At 33.9% G+C, this 19,605-nt stretch overlaps 1 protein-coding gene across 6 annotated transcripts in view; it reads right to left on the bottom strand.

Moving 5' to 3' along the window:
• LOC143230098 (protein grainyhead-like) overlaps positions 1-19,605 on the bottom strand; it is a 163,384-nt gene that overhangs the window by 102,610 nt on the left and 41,169 nt on the right. Inside the window, exon 1 of one of the 6 annotated variants that reach the window (XM_076463144.1) lies at positions 6,513-6,564. The exons of 3 other annotated variants lie outside the window; for them this stretch is intronic. The gene's annotated coding sequence lies outside the window, so the exon portion shown is untranslated. Of the gene's footprint in view, positions 1-6,363; positions 6,493-6,512; positions 6,565-19,605 lie in introns of those variants that run through there. 2 more of the 6 variants (XM_076463146.1, XM_076463145.1) reach the window with 2 other exon arrangements.

Here is a 19,605-nt window from a genome sequence, read left to right as displayed (position 1 = left end):
AAGGTAGCTAGTCATCACCACCCACCGCCAACTCTTGGGCTACTCTTTTACCAACGAATAGTGGGATTGACAGTCACATTATATGCCCCCACGGCTGGGAGGGCGAGCATGTTTTAGCGCGACGCGGGCGCGAACCCGCGACCCTCGGATTACGAGTCGCACGCCTTACGCGCTTGGCCATGCCTTTAGGGTTGTAACGCTTCAAACTTACCACTGGCCCATTGTGGACTGAACATGGAGAGACTATATTCTTCCAATATATTCCACTTATGAGTTTATATAAGATATGAAACGAATAGGAAGAAGTAACCATGTTGAAATAACATATCCCTCATTCTCAACATAGAATAAGAGGAAAAAAATAACCATATTGAAATAATGTATCCCTCATTCTAAACATAAAATAAAAGGAAAAAATTAACCATATTGAAATAATATATCCCTCATTCTAAACATAGAATAAAAGGGAAGAAGTAACCATGTTGAAATAATATATCCCTCATTCTAAACATAGAATAAAAGGGAAGAAGTAACCATGTTGAAATAATATATCCCTCACTCTAAACATAGAATAAAAGGGAAGAATTAACCATGTTGAAATAATATATCCCTCATTCTAAAAACAGAATAAAAGGGAAGTAACCATGTTGAAATAATATATTTATTATTTGTGATAAGTATATAAGTAATAAATTATTTATATATTTATTATTCAAATAACCATGTTGGAATAATATATTCCTCATTCTAAACATAGAATAAAAGGGAAGAAGTAACCATGTTGAAATAATATATCCCTCACTCTAAACATAAAATAAAAGAGAAGAAGTAACCATGTTGAAATAATATATCCCTCATTCTAAAGACAGAATAAAAGGGAAGAAGTAACCATGTTGAAATAATATATCCCTCACTCTAAACATAAAATAAAAGGGAAGAAGTAACCATGTTGAAATAATATATCCCTCACTCTAAACATAGAATAAAAGGGAAGAAGTAACCATGTTGAAATAATATATCCCTCATTCTAAAGATAGAATAAAAGGGAAGAAGTAACCATGTTGAAATAATATATCCCTCATTCTAAACATAGAATAAAAGGGAAGAATTAACCATGTTGAAATAATATATACCTCATTCTAAACATAGAATAAAAGGGAAGAAGTAACCATGTTGAAATAATATATCCCTCATTCTAAACATAGAATAAAAGGGAAGAATTAACCATGTTCAAATAATATATCCCTCACTCTAAACATAAAATAAAAGGAAAGAAGTAACCATGTTGAAATAATATATCCCTCATTCTAAAGATAGAATAAAAGGGAAGAAGTAACCATGTTGAAATAATATATCCCTCATTCTAAACATAGAATAAAAGGGACGAATTAACCATGTTGAAATAATATATCCCTTACTCTAAACATAAAATAAAAGGGAAGAAATAACCATGTTGAAATAATATATCCCTCATTCTAAACATAGAATAAAAGGGGAGAATTAACCATGTTGAAATAATATATACCTCATTCTAAACATAGAATAAAAGGGAAGAAGTAACCATGTTGAAATAATATATCCCTCATTCTAAACATAGAATAAAAGGGAAGAAGTAACCATGTTGAAATGATATATCCCTCATTCTAAAGATAGAATAAAAGGGAAGAAATAACCATGTTGAAATAATATATCCCTCATTCTAAAGATAGAATAAAAGGGAAGAAGTAACCATGTTGAAATAATATATCCCTCATTCTAAACATAGAATAAAAGGGAAGAATTAACCATGTTGAAGTAATGTATCCCTCATTCTGAACATAGAATAAAAGGGAAGTATTAACCATGTTGAAATAATATATCCCTCACTCTAGACACAGAATAAAGGGAAGAAGTAATCATGTTGAAGTAATATATCCCTCATTCTAAACATGAGACTGTAATGCAGAAGTAGCAAGATTGGAATATCATTGTGTTTGTTTCAATATTCGAACAAAGCTAAGGACCCAGCTTGCATTAATTGTTCCTAATTTTTGAACTGCTATGCTAGAGGAAGACAACTATTCAACACCACCTTCCGCTAATTCTTTGGCTACCATTAGGTTATTGAAGACTTGGGTTTCACCGTCACTCTTATTACGCTTTTACGGCATAACGTGTGGAATACTATTTTAGGCATTAGAAGTCGAATCACGAACCCTCGAATTCACAGTTCTGTTCTCTACTTACCCTATATGTGGCGGGACGCCCTAGTTATTTAATAATGATTCTGGTGTGACTCTTGGGCTAACAGTGATCGTATAACAAATAATTTATATAAAAGTCGTTGAGGTCCAGTAATTATTGATGTTAATAGTTTAGTGAACGACCGATATTAATTCATCATATTGTTCCAGGTACGTTACACAAAATCATTTTCGTCCCTTGGTTGTTAGGCACAAAGCTACAGAAAGAAAAAGAGCTTTCTGTGGTCTGCCCACCGTGGGTATCAAGGCCTGAATTTTAGCCTTCCAAGCAGGCATTCAGACTTGCCCATGAGCAACTGGGAAGGGATGGGGTGAAATTATGAAAAACCATGCCTGAGGAAGGATGGTTTACATGAGATTTCTAATGAAAGAAGATATAAGCTAATATTTTATTTTAAAGGAAATGGAATTGGTTTTATTTTAAATAAACATTAAACAATACACTTATCAGAAGTGTTGTTAAACCTACCTCAAGATACCACAAAACACTTGTCAGAAGTTGTTAAACCTACTTCAAGATACCACAAAACACTTATCAGAAATGTTGTTAAGCCTACCTCAAAATACCACAAAACACTTATCAGAAGTGTTGTTAAACCTACCTCAAGATACCACACATAACACTTATCAGAAGTGTTGTTAAACCTACCTCAAGATACCACATAATTCGGAACCTATTTAATTATACTTAAATCCAACAACATACAAAATGAACTGTTCTTGTATGATATTTTTCTTAAACCGAGAAAACTTTTTGAAATTATTCCAAACTTTTACAGGTGCTGTCACCTATAGTTTGTGAAGTGTGTTAAGAAACGGGTCATGTTAAAAGATAAATGTATAGTGTAAGTGTATTTTTATAGCAAAGTTACATCGGGCTATCTCCTTTGTTCACAGAGGGGAATCGAAATCCTGATTTTAGCGTTGTTATTCTGCAGACTTATCGTTGTCTCAGTAGGGGACGTCATGAAATAAAATAATTAAAATCACGTAATTCGTAAAAGTATTAAAATATTAGCGATATAACAAACTTAGACTTAAATTACCACTACTACTGAACTCAGGTTTAAAGAGTCACTACTGCCAAACACTTACTCAATATTATCAGACTTAAAGAAACACTACTATAAAACACGAGCTTAACACTTCTACGAAAAGACGTTTCTTGTCCTGATTTCTCCAAGCCCGTTCCCCTGGCTGTGGTTTCGCTAGATAGTAGATAGGGACAGTGGGAATCTCGTTAATCCATTCATTAATGGATTTAAATGGCAATTTCATTTAAATACAAAATTATTAGCCTAATATTAATAACCTTTCAAGTTGCTCTGGGGCCTATTAGGCCCCACTTTTCGTAGGAGTGTTAAAGAAATGCATAACTACAAAACTCAGTCTTAACGAATCACTACTATCAAACTCCGGCTTAAAGAATCACTACTATCAAACTCTGACTTGAAGCATTCTTTTATCACTTTGGAAAGAATTTGGAACAGACATTATCGTATTCAAGCTGACCTTTTGACCCCTATTATAGATCGAAAGTCCTTGTTCTCCCAACATCTGTTAATTATGTCGTCTTGATTTATTTTCACCAGAAGTAATATAACATATTAATATTCAGGTTTCTTTCTACTTCAGGTCAACTACACCACTTGTGACAAATCAAATAAAGAAACTGGTAGTAGCTAATTAAATGTTGGTGAAAATTACTAATATATTGAGCATATACTCAGATCGGTCATTTCTTTACAGCCCACCACAGGATTGTCTTAAAAGTGCGTGGTTTAATATTCTACAACCTGTCAGAGTAAAGTGCCTTATTTAACTGATTACAAATATGAACAGTATTAAAAAGAAATGTATTTACCTAAAAAGCTAATGGTTAACTTTGTGCAACTGTAGAATTCTGACAAATATCAAAATATTTTCTCAGTTAATGTTCATGACTACAGATATAAGTATGACCCAGTAATACATATTAACGTAATAACCCGATAACCTCAACAAATAAATTTTGTTTGCTTTTTATACCTTTTTTTATCATTTTACGAAACAAGGTTTGCATTCTGCATAGTTATTTGCAGCACGTGTAGACGAAACGCTCAAGGTCAGCTGTACAGAAATTAAAATGTGAAATAAAATCAGATAGGGAGAGACAAGGCACTAAAGTTATAAATGGTATTTTTGAAAATTGTGCAAAATACGACATAACATAATTGAAGTGAACAACCAAACTGAAAATCTCAAGTACATATGTTAACACAAATGCTCAATGTTTAGAGGATATTGATTAGTTTACATCACGAGACTAGGCTGAAGGAGTTACAATAGCCCACGTCAACTCCAAATATCGTCCAATGTTTACGTTTTATTCTCTGGTTCGTAATTTAGGTTATTGTTTTTAAATATACTTTGAAATTTTACGCAGCACCTCTTGAAAAGAAGCGCCATCTTGAGTTTTGTTACGGCTTATTTAAAAATTACACAAATTTATCAACTCCTTCTTTTATGTTAACCTTAATATCATTATGTCAAACTCTCGGCGTTGTTCTGTTAGCTTTTTCGAAATCAGCACTCATTTGTTCTTCTCAAACCATAGGTTAAAGAAAACAAGACACTTGTTTGCTTGTTCTTAGACAAAAAAAACGTTGTCCTTTGCATCGAAGATTTATAGAGCTAACTGCAACAACAAACCTCAGAACAAAATAAACTAGATTATTTTTCAGTATAATTTCTCATGAGTTTTTGAAAACTCCTGGGGATACAGGATACATGTCAGTGTCTTTTTATGCATACAAACACACAGTGAAAATAAAAAGTAAATATTCAAAGTTTTGAGCGCCATCTATTCAACACCTTTTGTACAAAAGTAATTAATTCTAAATTGGCTTCAAATATTTCTAGTTTCAAGCATATTTGGTCGATAAATTGTTTATCTTTCTCGTGTTCAAGTGCCATTTCACTGAAACTATTTAAAGGTTATCTAAACGACAACTGACAATAGAAAACATTAAACATTCGATTTTCAACTCGCTTGTGGTCGTTTTTGTTGTAGAAAAGTAGTTAATTATTCATTAAATCCATTTTTGTTCTTCCATCGACAGAAAACAAATTGGTACATAAACTTAAGAAACAGTAAATTTACAATATGTCAGTTTATTTAAAAACTTCTTATATTATACTGTAGAACAAGGTTAGTAACGTCACAAGTAAAACAATATTCATGATAATACATCTAGTTTTCCTTTTATCGCCAGACGGCGTAACTCGGGGGAAGGAAATCATATTTTCAATGAGAGAACCGTAAGTTATAATCATTCACTTAGCAATTCATTATTTTTAACTGTTTGACACTAAATGACAAAAGGAATAGTGGAAAAGTAATTACAAAGAGAATTACTTTGTTATATGGGGGTGTTTTCTTGTTGCAAAGTCATATCAGGAAATTTACAGAGTTCACCAAGGGGATTCGAACCGCGGATTTTGGTGTTGTAAGTCTATAGATTTACCGCTAATCCTAGCGGGTAACCCCGTTAGAATAACTTTCCACAAGCATTTAACAGTTACGTTAGCTTTCACCGTTAGCGTATAACCCTCATCTTCAAAGTGTAATCAAGCGAACCATATCGCGAACCGGAAAATTGACTTTCTTCGAACACGGATCTGGTATGTTAAATACTATGCTTAGTCCATGTGACTGGACTTCAGCTGGAGTTGTAGTCGTTAAACAAATTCCATCGCAAATACGTGTTCAAACATTTCTAACATCTTAACATTTTTACAACAAACCTTAATATTAACGTCTTATGAAACTTACAACTAAACTTAACATTAACATTTTATGAAACTTACAATTAAACTTATATTTATGCAACTTTTACTCGGTTCTGAAAGCAACCCATTAATCATAGTGAACCAACAAATACATTAACAACTGGAAATATAAAGTTTACATCACAGACAAAACGGAACTTCACCGTTATTGTTAATATGTCAAATCTAGTAGAAGGATACAACTATCGAATGTGTCTGTTGAATATTGTCTTCACTGCTACTACATGTAACAAGTTACCTTACCCTGCAGTGGTTAACAATCGTTCTTTCATAAAGTATGGTCACTCACCCATTAGTGGACAGCGTCCATGAATCGTGACTTCTAACAGTAATATTAATAAAAACAGTTATATTTTACACGCACCTTTTCGATCAGTTGAATACAAAATCTCGGACGGTAAAGATACCTGCAATCTTATGGACCAGACCGAAACTTACCTTTTAGTCACAGCCCATCGGTCGTATCGCTTTCACGTGCGCCACATCACTGGCTGTAAAGCTCCAGGGTAAGAGCAAACGTGTAACGTCATACGGCTATAGTAGCCAATCGCGCAACGCAAAGCCCACTGCATGTAATCTTGTCACCAAAGGCTTAAAACATGCACGAGAGGAACGACCGCAATTACCTTTATAAAGAGTCAATCTGAACTTGAACAAATTCTGTAAAGAGACAGCTTGAACTTCGGGATGTTATATAAAGAGTTAATCTGAACATGGACAGGTTCTGTAAAGAGACAGCTTAAACTGGGATACGTTATATAAAGAGTCAATCTGAACTTGAACAGATTCTGTAAAGAGACAGCTTGAACTCAGATATGTTATATAAAGAGTTACTCTGAACTTGAACAGATTCTGTAAAGAGACAGCTTGAACTCGGATACGTTATATAAAGAGTTGATCTGAACTTGAACAGATTTTGTAAAGAGACAGCTTGAACTCGGATATGTTATATAAAGAGTTGATCTGAACTTGAACAGATTGTGTAAAGAGACAGCTTGAACTCGGATATTTTATATAAAGAGTTACTCTGAACTTGAACAGATTCTGTAAAGAGACAGCTTGAACTCGAATATGTTATATAAAGAGTTACTCTGAAGTTGAACAGATTCTGCAAAGAGACAGCTTCAACTGGAATACGTTATATAAAGAGTCAATGTGAACTTAAACAAATTCTGTAAAGAGACAGATTGAACTGGCATACGACATATAAAGAGTCAATCTCAAATTGAACAGATTCTGTAAAGAGACAGATTGAACTAGGATATCTTATATAAAGAGTCACTCTGAACTTGAACAGATTCTGTAAAGAGACAGCTTGAACTCGGATATGTTATATAAAGAGTTAATCTGAACATGGACAGGTTCTGTAAAGAGACAGCTTGAACTCGGATATGCTATATAAAGACTCAATCTGAACTTGAACAGATTCCGTAAAGAGACAGCTTGAACTTGGGAATGTCATATAAAGAGTTAATCTGAACTTGGACAGGTTCTGTAAAGAGACAGCATGAACTCGGATATGTTATACAAAGAGTTGATCTGAACTTCAACAGATTCTGTTGAGAGACAGCTTGAACTCGGATATGTTATACAAAGAGTTACTCTCAACTTGAACAGATTCTGTAAAGAGACAGCTTGAACTCGGATATGTTATATAAAGAGTTACTCTGAACTTAAACAAATTCTGTAAAAAGCCAGCTTGAACTCGAATATGTTTTATAAAGAGTTAATCTGATCTTGGCCAGTTTCTGTAAAGAGACAGCTTGAACTCGGATATGTTATATAAAGACTCAATCTGAACTTGAACAGATTCCGTAAAGAGACAGCTTGAACTTGGGAATGTCATATAAAGAGTTACTCTGAACTTGAACAGGTTCTGTAAAGAAACAGCTTGAACTCGGATATGTTATATAAAGAGATAATTTGAACTTGGACAGGTTCTGTAAAAAGACAGCTTAAACTGGGATACGTTATATAAAGAGTTGATCTTAACTTGAACAGATTCGGTTAAGAGACAGCTTGAACTCGGATATGTTATATCAAAAAGTTACTCTGAACTTGAACAGGTTCTGTAAAAAGACAGCTTGAACTCGGATATGTTATATATAGAGTCAATCTGAACTTGAACAGATTCTGTAAAGAGACAGCTTGAAATCAGATATGTTCTATAAAGAGTGAATCTGAATTTGAACAGATTCTGTAAAGAGACAGCTTGAACTGGGATATGTTATATAAAGAGTTACTCTGAACTTGAACAGATTCTGTAAAGAGACAGATTGAACTGGGATACGTGATATAAAGAGTCAATGTGAACTTGAACAGATTCTGTAAAGAGACAGCATGAACTCGGATATGTTATATAAAGAGTTAATCTGAACATGGACAGGTTCTGTAAAGAGACAGCTTGAACTCGGATATGTTATATAAAGACTCAATCTGAACTTGAACAGATTCCGTAAAGAGACAGCTTGAACTTGGGAATGTCATATAAAGAGTTACTCTGAACTTGAACAGGTTCTGTAAAGAAACAGCTTGAACTCGGATACGTTATATAAAGAGTTGATCTGAACTTGAACAGATTCTGTTGAGAGACAGCTTGAAATCGGATATGTTCTATAAAGAGTGAATCTGAATTTGAACAGATTCTGTAAAGAGATAGCTTGAACTCGGATATGTTATATAAAGAGTCAATCTGAATTTTAACAGATTCTGTAGAGAGACAGCTTGAACTCGAATAACTTATGTAAGAAGTTACTCTGAACGTGAACAGATTCTGTAAAGTGACAGCTTGAACTCGGATATGTTATATAAAGAGTTAATCTGAACTTGGACAGGTTCTGTAAAGAGACAGCTTGAACTCGGATATGTTATATAAAGAGTCAATCTGAACTTGGACGAATGAACTATGAATAATCAAAGAGAATGATTTACTTTAACGCCAAAGCAATACAATAATAATAATAAAATAATAAGACAGAACAGCCATTTTGTTTGTCTTGTTTATGAATTGTATAGATATTATGAAAATAAAAGTCCGTTCTTTATGGGCCTGAATTAGGTAGATATTATGAAAATAAAAGTCCGTTCTATATGGGCCTGAATTAGGTAGATATTACGAAAATAAAAGACAACTTTCTACGGGCCTGAATTGATCGCATATTATGAAAATAAAAGACAACTTTATTTGGACCAGGCATGGTCAATAGTTTAGTGTGTCTAGCGACGGATTAAAAAAATCCAAATCTGAATCATGTGATACTCCACTGAACGCAGTCCATAGTTTTTATCAGGTCATCCCATGTCCAGTTTTAGGTTCAGTAAAAGAGAAAGGATTTCAAGTGCTTTTAATGTTATTTAATCAATAATGTATGTTTCATTATTATTAATTTCTTCCTGTCAATGATTCACAAACTTCTGAATGTCACTTATATAAAATTCTTGGGATTTGAAGGAAAAGAATGTAGAGATGGTAGTTTTGACATCTTCATGTGTTCCAGCGCTTTTCCATCAAGATAGTTCTGCAAACTTTGGAATAGATGATAATCAGATGGAGCAAGGTCTGGAGAATAAGGAGGATGTGGAAGTTTTTCCCACTCTAATTCTTGAATCTTTGTAGATGTGATCCTTGCTGTATGAGGCCGTGCATTATCTTGTGTAACACAACACCTTTACGATTGATCAAAACAGGCCCCTTTTCTTTCAGTGCAACATTCAAGCGCTCCTTTAACTGTTAACAATAGAAGTCTGATGTAACTGTTACATCGAGTGGCAACAACTCAAAGTGGATCACACCAACAATACCCCACCAAATGCTTAACAAGACTTTCCTAGGGTGGAGGTCCATTTTGGGCTGTGCTTTAACCAGTTTACCTGCAATAAAACATTTTCGTCGGTGCTTAACATTGTTATAAAATATCAATTTTTCATCTCCAATCACTAACCTGACCAAAAAAGGTGAGTTACGTTCACTCTTGCTCTAAGGTTGGCTTCTGTCAAATCATGGTGGACCCATTTTTCAAGTTTTGACACCTCTCCAAGCTGTTGCAGATGACAATGAACTGTTGAATAGGTTGAATTAAGCTTCTGTGCTAGTTCTTCAACTGTTACAGCACAATCTTCATCAAGTGTAGCCAGCAGCAAGTCATCATTAAACTCAACATGACGACTTGAGCATGGCGCATCACTTAAGCTGATCTGAACTTCTCAAACCACCTTCGACATTTTCTTTCATTGAGTGTAGTTTCTGCCGCACTATTGCCTTTTTTAAATGCATAAGGGTTTATTTGATTAATGATCTGAAAAATGTAGTTGGTTTAGTTTGTTTTATTTGTCTGAGCATTTTTATACACGTCCTACTACATATTTTAGTGATTAAAGCCTTCTACAAAGAGAGAAACGATGATAAACTTTCTGTATTAAATTTTCGGACATTACTTATGAGATGACCTGATACATCAGGCGCGTTATAAAAGTGGTTTGGTTTGCTTTGAATTTCGCGTAAAGTCACACGAGGGCTATCTGTGCTAGCCGTCCCTAATTTAGCAGTGTAAGACTAGAGGGAAGGCAGCTAGTCATCACCACCCACCGCCAACTCTTGGGCTACTCTTTTACCAGCGAATAATGGGATTGACCGTCACATTATAACGCCCTCACGACAGAAAGGGCGAACATGGTTGGTGTGACGGGGATTCGAACCTGCAACCCTCGGATTACGAGTGGAGTGCCTTAACCACCTGGCCATGCTGGGCCTCATAAAAGTGACAGTCAAGCCAGTTCGGCCTATAACATGTCCAGTCACCCTTAAAAATGATTACGTATTATTGCAAACGCACACGCTTATGTTGGGTTTTAGCAAGAGTTATTTTATAATCTACATTTTGGGTGTCAAATTAACAGTTTTTAGGCCAGGGGATGAAACTAAATTGGAGAACCCCTTATTGGAGTCAGAGGCACCCATTACACGTGACTTATGCACCTATCAAAGGTAGAAGTATATGTAATTACGTTTGCGCGCATAAAGAACTCTAAAAAACTGATTTTTTTAATACAAAAGATGGCTGCCCAACCTGAAAGAGCGCGGAGAACATGATGTGTGTTCTTCTATTCTCGTCACGCAACTGAAAACTCGTACCCCCCCCCTTTAACATGGATAATGAGCTAGGTTGATTCGGGGGAAGCGGTCTCCAAATATATTTTAAAAAAATGTTTTGGGGTCGTTAGCGAATATGAAGTAGAATAATTTAAAGCAATCTGCGTTCGATAAGAAACACGTGAGAAAACATACAAACATGAAGTGTTCAGTAGTTGAAAATTGAGTGTAGTTTTTTATTCTGAATCTTAGTTGTCAGGCTTCCCGTCATGCTTTATGATTCAGTGTTTTATTCTATTTAAATATTTCGTTCTCGATCTGTATGTTAACCCATCATTAGAACACGTGGGGTATACAGTACATGACTTAGATTCAAGTCTGCTTAATTCAGTACGTGGCACATCTCGATGAATTACCAAAATACATAGATTTGTACACTATACGTATAACTTAGAGTAAACCTTGGAATGTGTCCATGTACATTACCAATTGTATTGAAAAAAGTAAGGTCATGAGATTACTGTCTATGTGAACATGTAGTAGACGATAACTGGTCATAAAGCACAGGATATCAAACACGCATACACCATCAGACGAATGGTTTCATCGCTAGAGGGCAGGAAGGTCGCTGTTGTCTAATTCGTACATCATGACTTTGTTGCGCTCTATATATAATATAATTTGCGCTCGAGTGACCTGCCGGGGGGGTTCCACTTGAAAGATCACGTGTTTGATTACAAGCCCCCTTTTCGGTATCTTGCCATGATGCAATAATATGCAGGTTTTTTGCCAGTTGTTTTTGCGTCCGTCTCAAACAGTTTTGTATTGAATACAAAAAACAAAGAGAGTTAAAACAAAATAGCGACCAGTACGTATGTTTTAACACGTGATGATATAAGAACATAATCACTGATAACTAAATGTTCCATAATTATCATGATGAAATACTCTCCAACCAGGAGTACGTTTGTTTCTTATCGTTATTGGATGTGACGTCATTTTCGTTGAAACATTTTGAACGAAGTTTTTCCAACAATAGTTAAAACAGAATGAATTATTTCTATAAATTATCACATCATGTGTTTAACTAGTTACATAATATAATAATTATGTGTTTAACTAGTTATATAAATTATCACATCATGTGTTTAACAAGTTACATAAATTATCACATCATGTGTTTAACAAGTTACATAAATTATCACATCATGTGTTTAACTAGTTACATAATTTATCATATTATGTGTATAACTAGTTACATAAATTATTACATCATGTGTTTAACTAGTTCTATAAATTATCACATCATGTGTTTAACTAGTTCTATAAATTATCACATCATGTGTTTAACTAGTTACATAAATTATCACATCATGTGTTTAACTAGTTCTATAAATTATCACATCATGTGTTTAACTAGTTCTATAAATTATCACATCATGTGTTTGACTAGTTCTATAAATTATCACATCATGTGTTTAACTAGTTACATAACTTATCACATTATGTGTTTAACTAGTTACATAAATTATCATATTATGTGTTTAACTAGTTACATAAATTATCACATCATGTGTTTAACTAGTTCTATAAATTATCACATCATGTGTTTAACTAGTTCTATAAATTATCACATCATGTGTTTAACTAGTTACATAAATTATCATATTATGTGTTTAACTAGTTACATAAATTATCATATTATGTGTCTAACTAGTTACATAAATTATCACATCATGTGTTTAACTAGTTCTATAAATTATCACATCATGTGTTTAACTAGTTCTATAAATTATCACATCATGTGTTTAACTAGTTACATAAATTATCACATCATGTGTTTAACTAGTTACATAAATTATCATATTATGTGTTTAACTAGTTACATAAATTATCATATTATGTGTTTAACTAGTTACATAAATTATCATATTATGTGTCTAACTAGTTACATAGATTATCACATCATGTGTTTAACTAGTTACATAAATTATCACATCACATGTTTGATGATTTCTAAATGAATGAAAACTAAGAACTTTCACAAATAGAATTAAAATTATAGGAAATTCTAATACACGTACATATACATCAACACAGACCACACCATGAATTCATAGAGATGGGAATATTGTGACCTGAGTGTCACACAGACAACACCATGAATTCATAGAGATGGGAATATTGTGACCTGAGTGTCACACAGACTACTCCAACAGTCCGTATTGTACTGCCATATCTTTGGTACAACTCCCAACGATAGTACTATTTTAGACATGTTTTGTACCAAAATTTGTCCCTCACATTGGACAGTGTCGTTGGCGATGGTCACACAGCCCACCTTACAAATGTTTTTCGTGTCTTCAGGACCACTGACCTTTTAACGCTATTTAAGTTTTTAATTTATAAATTAAACTTTGTTTTGTTTTAACTTGATTCGAATTTTAATGATTTTACTTTACTTTTAATTTTTTCACTGGTTGTTTGGTGCTGACAGCCTAATTGCTTTACGTCATAAAACGTCATCCAACCAAACATGGAGACGTTATGTGTGGGTTCGATCGACAGGAAGAAAGACAGCTGTGAGTACTGAGGGTTTAAACCTCATCACAAGAGAGAAAACAACACGTCGATCCTCTTCATTCCCAAATAACGTAACAATCCTATTAACTTCGTAGGACTTATAATATATTTGATGTTTGCATAGGACGTATGAGAAAGTGTTAAATACTAACGTCGACATGATGTGATTGATAACCAGGTTATATTACAAATAATTGATAACCGGGTTATATTACAGATAGTTGATAACCGGGTTATATTACAGATAGTTGATAATCAGGTTATATTACAAATAATTGATAACCGGGTTATATTACAGATAGTTGATAACCGGGTTATATTACAGATAGTTGATAACCGGGTTATATTACAGATAGTTGATAATCGGGTTATATTACAAATAGTTGATAACCGGGTTATATTACAGATAGTTGATAACCGGGTTATATTACAGATAGTTGATAACCGGGTTATATTACAGATAGTTGATAACCGGATTATATTACAGATAGTTGATAACTGGGTTATATTACAGATAGTTGATAACCGGGTTATATTACACATAGTTGATAACCGGGTTATATTACAGCTAGTTGATAACCAGGTTATATTACAAATAGTTGGTAATCAGGTTATATTACAGATAGTTGATAACCAGGTTATATTACAAATAATTGATAACCGGGTTGTATTACAGATAGTTAATAATCAGGTTGTATTACAGATAGTTGATAACCGGGTTATATTACAGATAGATATATTACAAATAGAGTCTCCCATCATGTTTTCGTTGAATTTAACAAAATGAACGTCAAGGATATGGACTTTCATGGACATCCTGCAGCCCATTTTGCCATAGTCCTCACCAGAGCCTCAACCAGTTCCACATAATTTTCGGCCTTGTGTTTGCCCAAGAAGGCCCGAACCACTGTGACAAAGCTGTCTCAAGCTTTTTTTCCCTTCCAACGAAGGCACCAGCTTTGACCTTTGCCTCAGACAGCTTAGGGAAGAAGTCTCGGAGGTACTTGAAGGCTGCAGACTCCTTATCAAGAGCTGTGACAAATTGTTTCATAAGACCCAATTTTATGTGCAATGGTGGGAACAACACTTTCTGGAGGTCCACTAGTGGCTCACACTTGACACTGTGTCTCCCCACAGAAAATTTAGTCCGTTGTGGCCAGTGATTCCTGTTGTAGTGCACTGCAGTGTCCCTGCTGTCCCAAGGGCAAAAATAACAGGAAAACTTGGTAAAGACTCCTTGGAGACCCATCAGGAATGCCACCATTTTGAAGTGTCCGATAATTTCCCAGCCATACTCATCATATTTCAAGGCTTTTGGCAAGGTCTTGTCGCTGTTGTATTCCTCTCTGAGGTGCACCGAATGAGCCAGGCGAAGAAACGGATACTTATTCCTGTTATGGAGCAGCATAGCTTTGAGGATTCTGGATGAGTTTTCAATGAAGAGGCGTTAATCGTTCGGGTTACAGGCAATTCCAATTGCCTCGCACAGACCGGATACATGGTGGTAAAGCCCATCTTGACGAGTGAAGAAACTTGAAATATGTCAGTGATGCTTCCTCTGACTTACGACTTGCACACTTTCATCTAACAAATCACTTTCCTTGAGCCTATATGTCAAAAGCTCAACATTCGTCTTTGTTAGATCAAGATCTCTGATCAAGTCAATGAGGTCTCTTTGGTTGGGGTAGTTTGGGTTTCTCTCACCAGGTGCACCTCTGAAATTGTAATCTGGATCTTCAAGGTCTAACTCCCCTTCTGATTTGCTGCTCTCTTCTGAGGATGGCTGTTTTCTCTCTGGCAGAGTGGGTACAGTAAGCTCAGGGCAGTGTGGCACTGGGGCGATGGATGATGGAAGGTCCAGATACATGATAGCAGATGCATTCTTGTCAGCCCGACGTTTGGCAGAGTTCACCATGCAAAAGTAGCAATTGTTTGAGTGGTCAGTAGGTTCACGCCAAATTCTTGGAATAGCTCTCTTTTCCCCTCTGCACCATTCTGCAAAAGAGCAAAATAAAATTATTATAAAGAATAAATTTATTTCATCCACAGTTAATGTATAAGAGGTTCATGCAAAATATTTTATATGTGATATTTTTTCTATTCTATTGGAAATTAAAAAAAAATAATTAAAAGATATTTAAATTTTAAAAGGTCTAAGATTTGTATAATATAATATCTTAATATTCAAGCAAGCAAAAATTGTCCATCTTACCTTCTAGAGTTTTTTTTTTGCAGTGCTCGCAGGTAAAATGAGGTGCCTAGGGTTTGTCTTGATCCCCGACAAGCATGCCGAAATATGCCTTTTAGGCTTCACACATTTTAGCAAATGCTATCACAGAGTACTTTTTCTCTCTTGTCTTGATACATTGGCCACATACATAGCAGAATGCTTGTAGCTTCTTGATGCCATCTCTGATAAAATCAGGTAGGTCTATGTGTTCATTTAGGCAGATAGAACTAAACTAAAATGGTGAATGGTGAGCCCTTTAATATAAAATACTATGGAAAGTTCTAGAAAATTCTCGTAAGTTCTACAACATTCTAGAAAATTTGTGTAAGCTCTACAGCATTCTGAAAAATTATTGAAAATTCTTGTAAGTTCGAGAAAATTCTTTATCAGCTACTCAGCACCGAATCTACCTGGAATGTTCTGGAAAATAAGTAAATTTAAAAATTTTATTACCCAGGTTACAAAAGCAAAGTTTGAAGAGAAAAATATGTCTTCTCCATTTACTTTAGGCAAAAGCAAATGAGAAATAACACTTTCTGCCCAGAAACAAGAAAAAGTAAAAATATTGTTACATAGTGTTATTATATAGTGACTGACACTGTTCTATTCATTGTTCACACATTATTATTATATAGTGACTGACACTGTTCTATTAACTCTTCACACATTAATATTAAATAGTGACTGACACTCGGGTATTCACTGTTCACAGTATTATTGTAAAGTAACTGACACTGTTATATTCACTGTTCGCATATTATTATTATATAGTGATTGGCACAGTTGTGTTCACTGTTCACACATTATTATTATATAGTGACTGACACTGGTCTATTCATTGTTCACACATTATTATTATATAGTGACTGACACTGGTCTATTCATTGTTCACATATTATTATTCTATAGTGACTGACACTGGTCTATTCATTGTTCACACATTATTATTATATAGTGACTGACACTGGTCTATTCATTGTTCACACATTATTATTCTATAGTGACTGACACTGGTCTATTCATTGTTCACACATTATTATTATATAGTGACTGACACTGGTCTATTCATTGTTCACACATTATTATTCTATAGTGACTGACACTGGTCTATTCATTGTTCACACATTATTATTATATTGTGACTGACACTGGTCTATTCACTGTTCAGATATTATTATTCTATAGTGACTGACACTGGTCTATTCATTGTTCAGATATTATTATTATATAGTGACTGACACTGGTCTATTCATTGTTCACACATTATTATTATATAGTGACTGACACTGGTCTATTCATTGTTCACACATTATTATTATATAGTGACTGACACTGGTCTATTCATTGTTCACACATTATTATTATATAGTGACTGACACTGGTCTATTCATTGTTCACACATTATTATTATATAGTGACTGACACTGGTCTATTCATTGTTCACACATTATTATTATATTGTGACTGACACTGGTCTATTCACTGTTCAGATATTATTATTCTATAGTGACTGACACTGGTCTATTCATTGTTCACACATTATTATTATATAGTGACTGACACTGGTCTATTCACTGTTCAGATATTATTATTATATAGTGACTGACACTGGTCTATTCATTGTTCAGATATTATTATTATATAGTGACTGACACTGGTCTATTCATTGTTCACACATTATTATTATATAGTGACTGACACTGGTCTATTCATTGTTCACACATTATTATTATATAGTGACTGACACTGGTTTATTCATTGTTCAGATATTATTATTCTATAGTGACTGACACTGGTCTATTCATTGTTCACACATTATTATTATATAGTGACTGACACTGGTCTATTCATTGTTCACACATTATTATTATATAGTGACTGACACTGGTCTATTCATTGTTCACACATTATTATTCTATAGTGACTGACACTCGTCTATTCATTGTTCGCACATTATTATTATATAGTGACTGACACTGGTCTATTCATTGTTCAGATATTATTATTCTATAGTGACTGACACTGGTCTATTCATTGTTCACACATTATTATTCTATAGTGACTGACACTGGTCTATTCATTGTTCAGATATTATTATTCTATAGTGACTGACACTGGTCTATTCATTGTTCACACATTATTATTATATAGTGACTGACACTGGTCTATTCATTGTTCACACATCTATTATTATTATATATGTGACTGACACTGGTCTATTCATTGTTCACATTATTATTATATAGTGACTGACACTGGTCTATTCATTGTTCACACATTATTATTCTATAGTGACTGACACTGGTCTATTCATTGTTCACACATTATTATTATATAGTGACTGACACTGGTCTATTCATTGTTCACACATTATTATTATATAGTGACTGACACTGGTCTATTCATTGTTCACACATTATTATTATATAGTGACTGACACTGGTCTATTCATTGTTCACACATTATTATTATATAGTGACTGACACTGGTCTATTCATTGTTCTCATTATTATTATTATATAGTGACTGACACTGGTCTATTCATTCATTGTTCACACATTATTATTATATAGTGACTGACACTGGTCTATTCATTGTTCACACATTATTATTATATAGTGACTGACACTGGTCTATTCATTGTTCACACATTATTATTATATAGTGACTGACACTGGTCTATTCATTGTTCACACATTATTATTATATAGTGACTGACACTGGTCTATTCATTGTTCACACATTATTATTATATAGTGACTGACACTGGTCTATTCATTGTTCACACATTATTATTATATAGTGACTGACACTGGTCTATTCATTGTTCACACATTATTATTATATAGTGACTGACACTGGTCTATTCATTGTTCACACATTATTATTATATAGTGACTGACACTGGTCTATTCATTGTTCACACATTATTATTATATAGTGACTGACACTGGTCTATTCATTGTTCAGATATTATTATTATATAGTGACTGACACTGGTCTATTCATTGTTCACACATTATTATTATATAGTGACTGACACTGGTCTATTCATTGTTCACACATTATTATTCTATAGTGACTGACACTGGTCTATTCATTGTTCAGATATTATTATTCTATAGTGACTGACACTGGTCTATTCATTGTTCACACATTATTATTATATAGTGACTGACACTGGTCTATTCATTGTTCACACATTATTATTATATAGTGACTGACACTGGTCTATTCATTGTTCACACATTATTATTATATAGTGACTGACACTGGTCTATTCATTGTTCACACATTATTATTATATAGTGACTGACACTGGTCTATTCATTGTTCACACATTATTATTATATAGTGACTGACACTGGTCTATTCATTGTTCACACATTATTATTATATAGTGACTGACACTGGTCTATTCATTGTTCACACATTATTATTATATAGTGACTGACACTGGTCTATTCATTGTTCACACATTATTATTATATAGTGACTGACACTGGTCTATTCATTGTTCACACATTATTATTATATAGTGACTGACACTGGTCTATTCATTGTTCACACATTATTATTATATAGTGACTGACACTGGTCTATTCATTGTTCACACATTATTATTCTAT

This window comes from Tachypleus tridentatus, chromosome 10 (assembly GCF_004210375.1).
Source record: "Tachypleus tridentatus isolate NWPU-2018 chromosome 10, ASM421037v1, whole genome shotgun sequence".
Taxonomy (NCBI): Eukaryota; Metazoa; Arthropoda; class Merostomata; order Xiphosura; family Limulidae; genus Tachypleus; species Tachypleus tridentatus.
The sequence above is the reverse complement of the archived record's forward strand: the minus strand, read 5'-3'. Positions and strand labels throughout refer to the sequence as shown.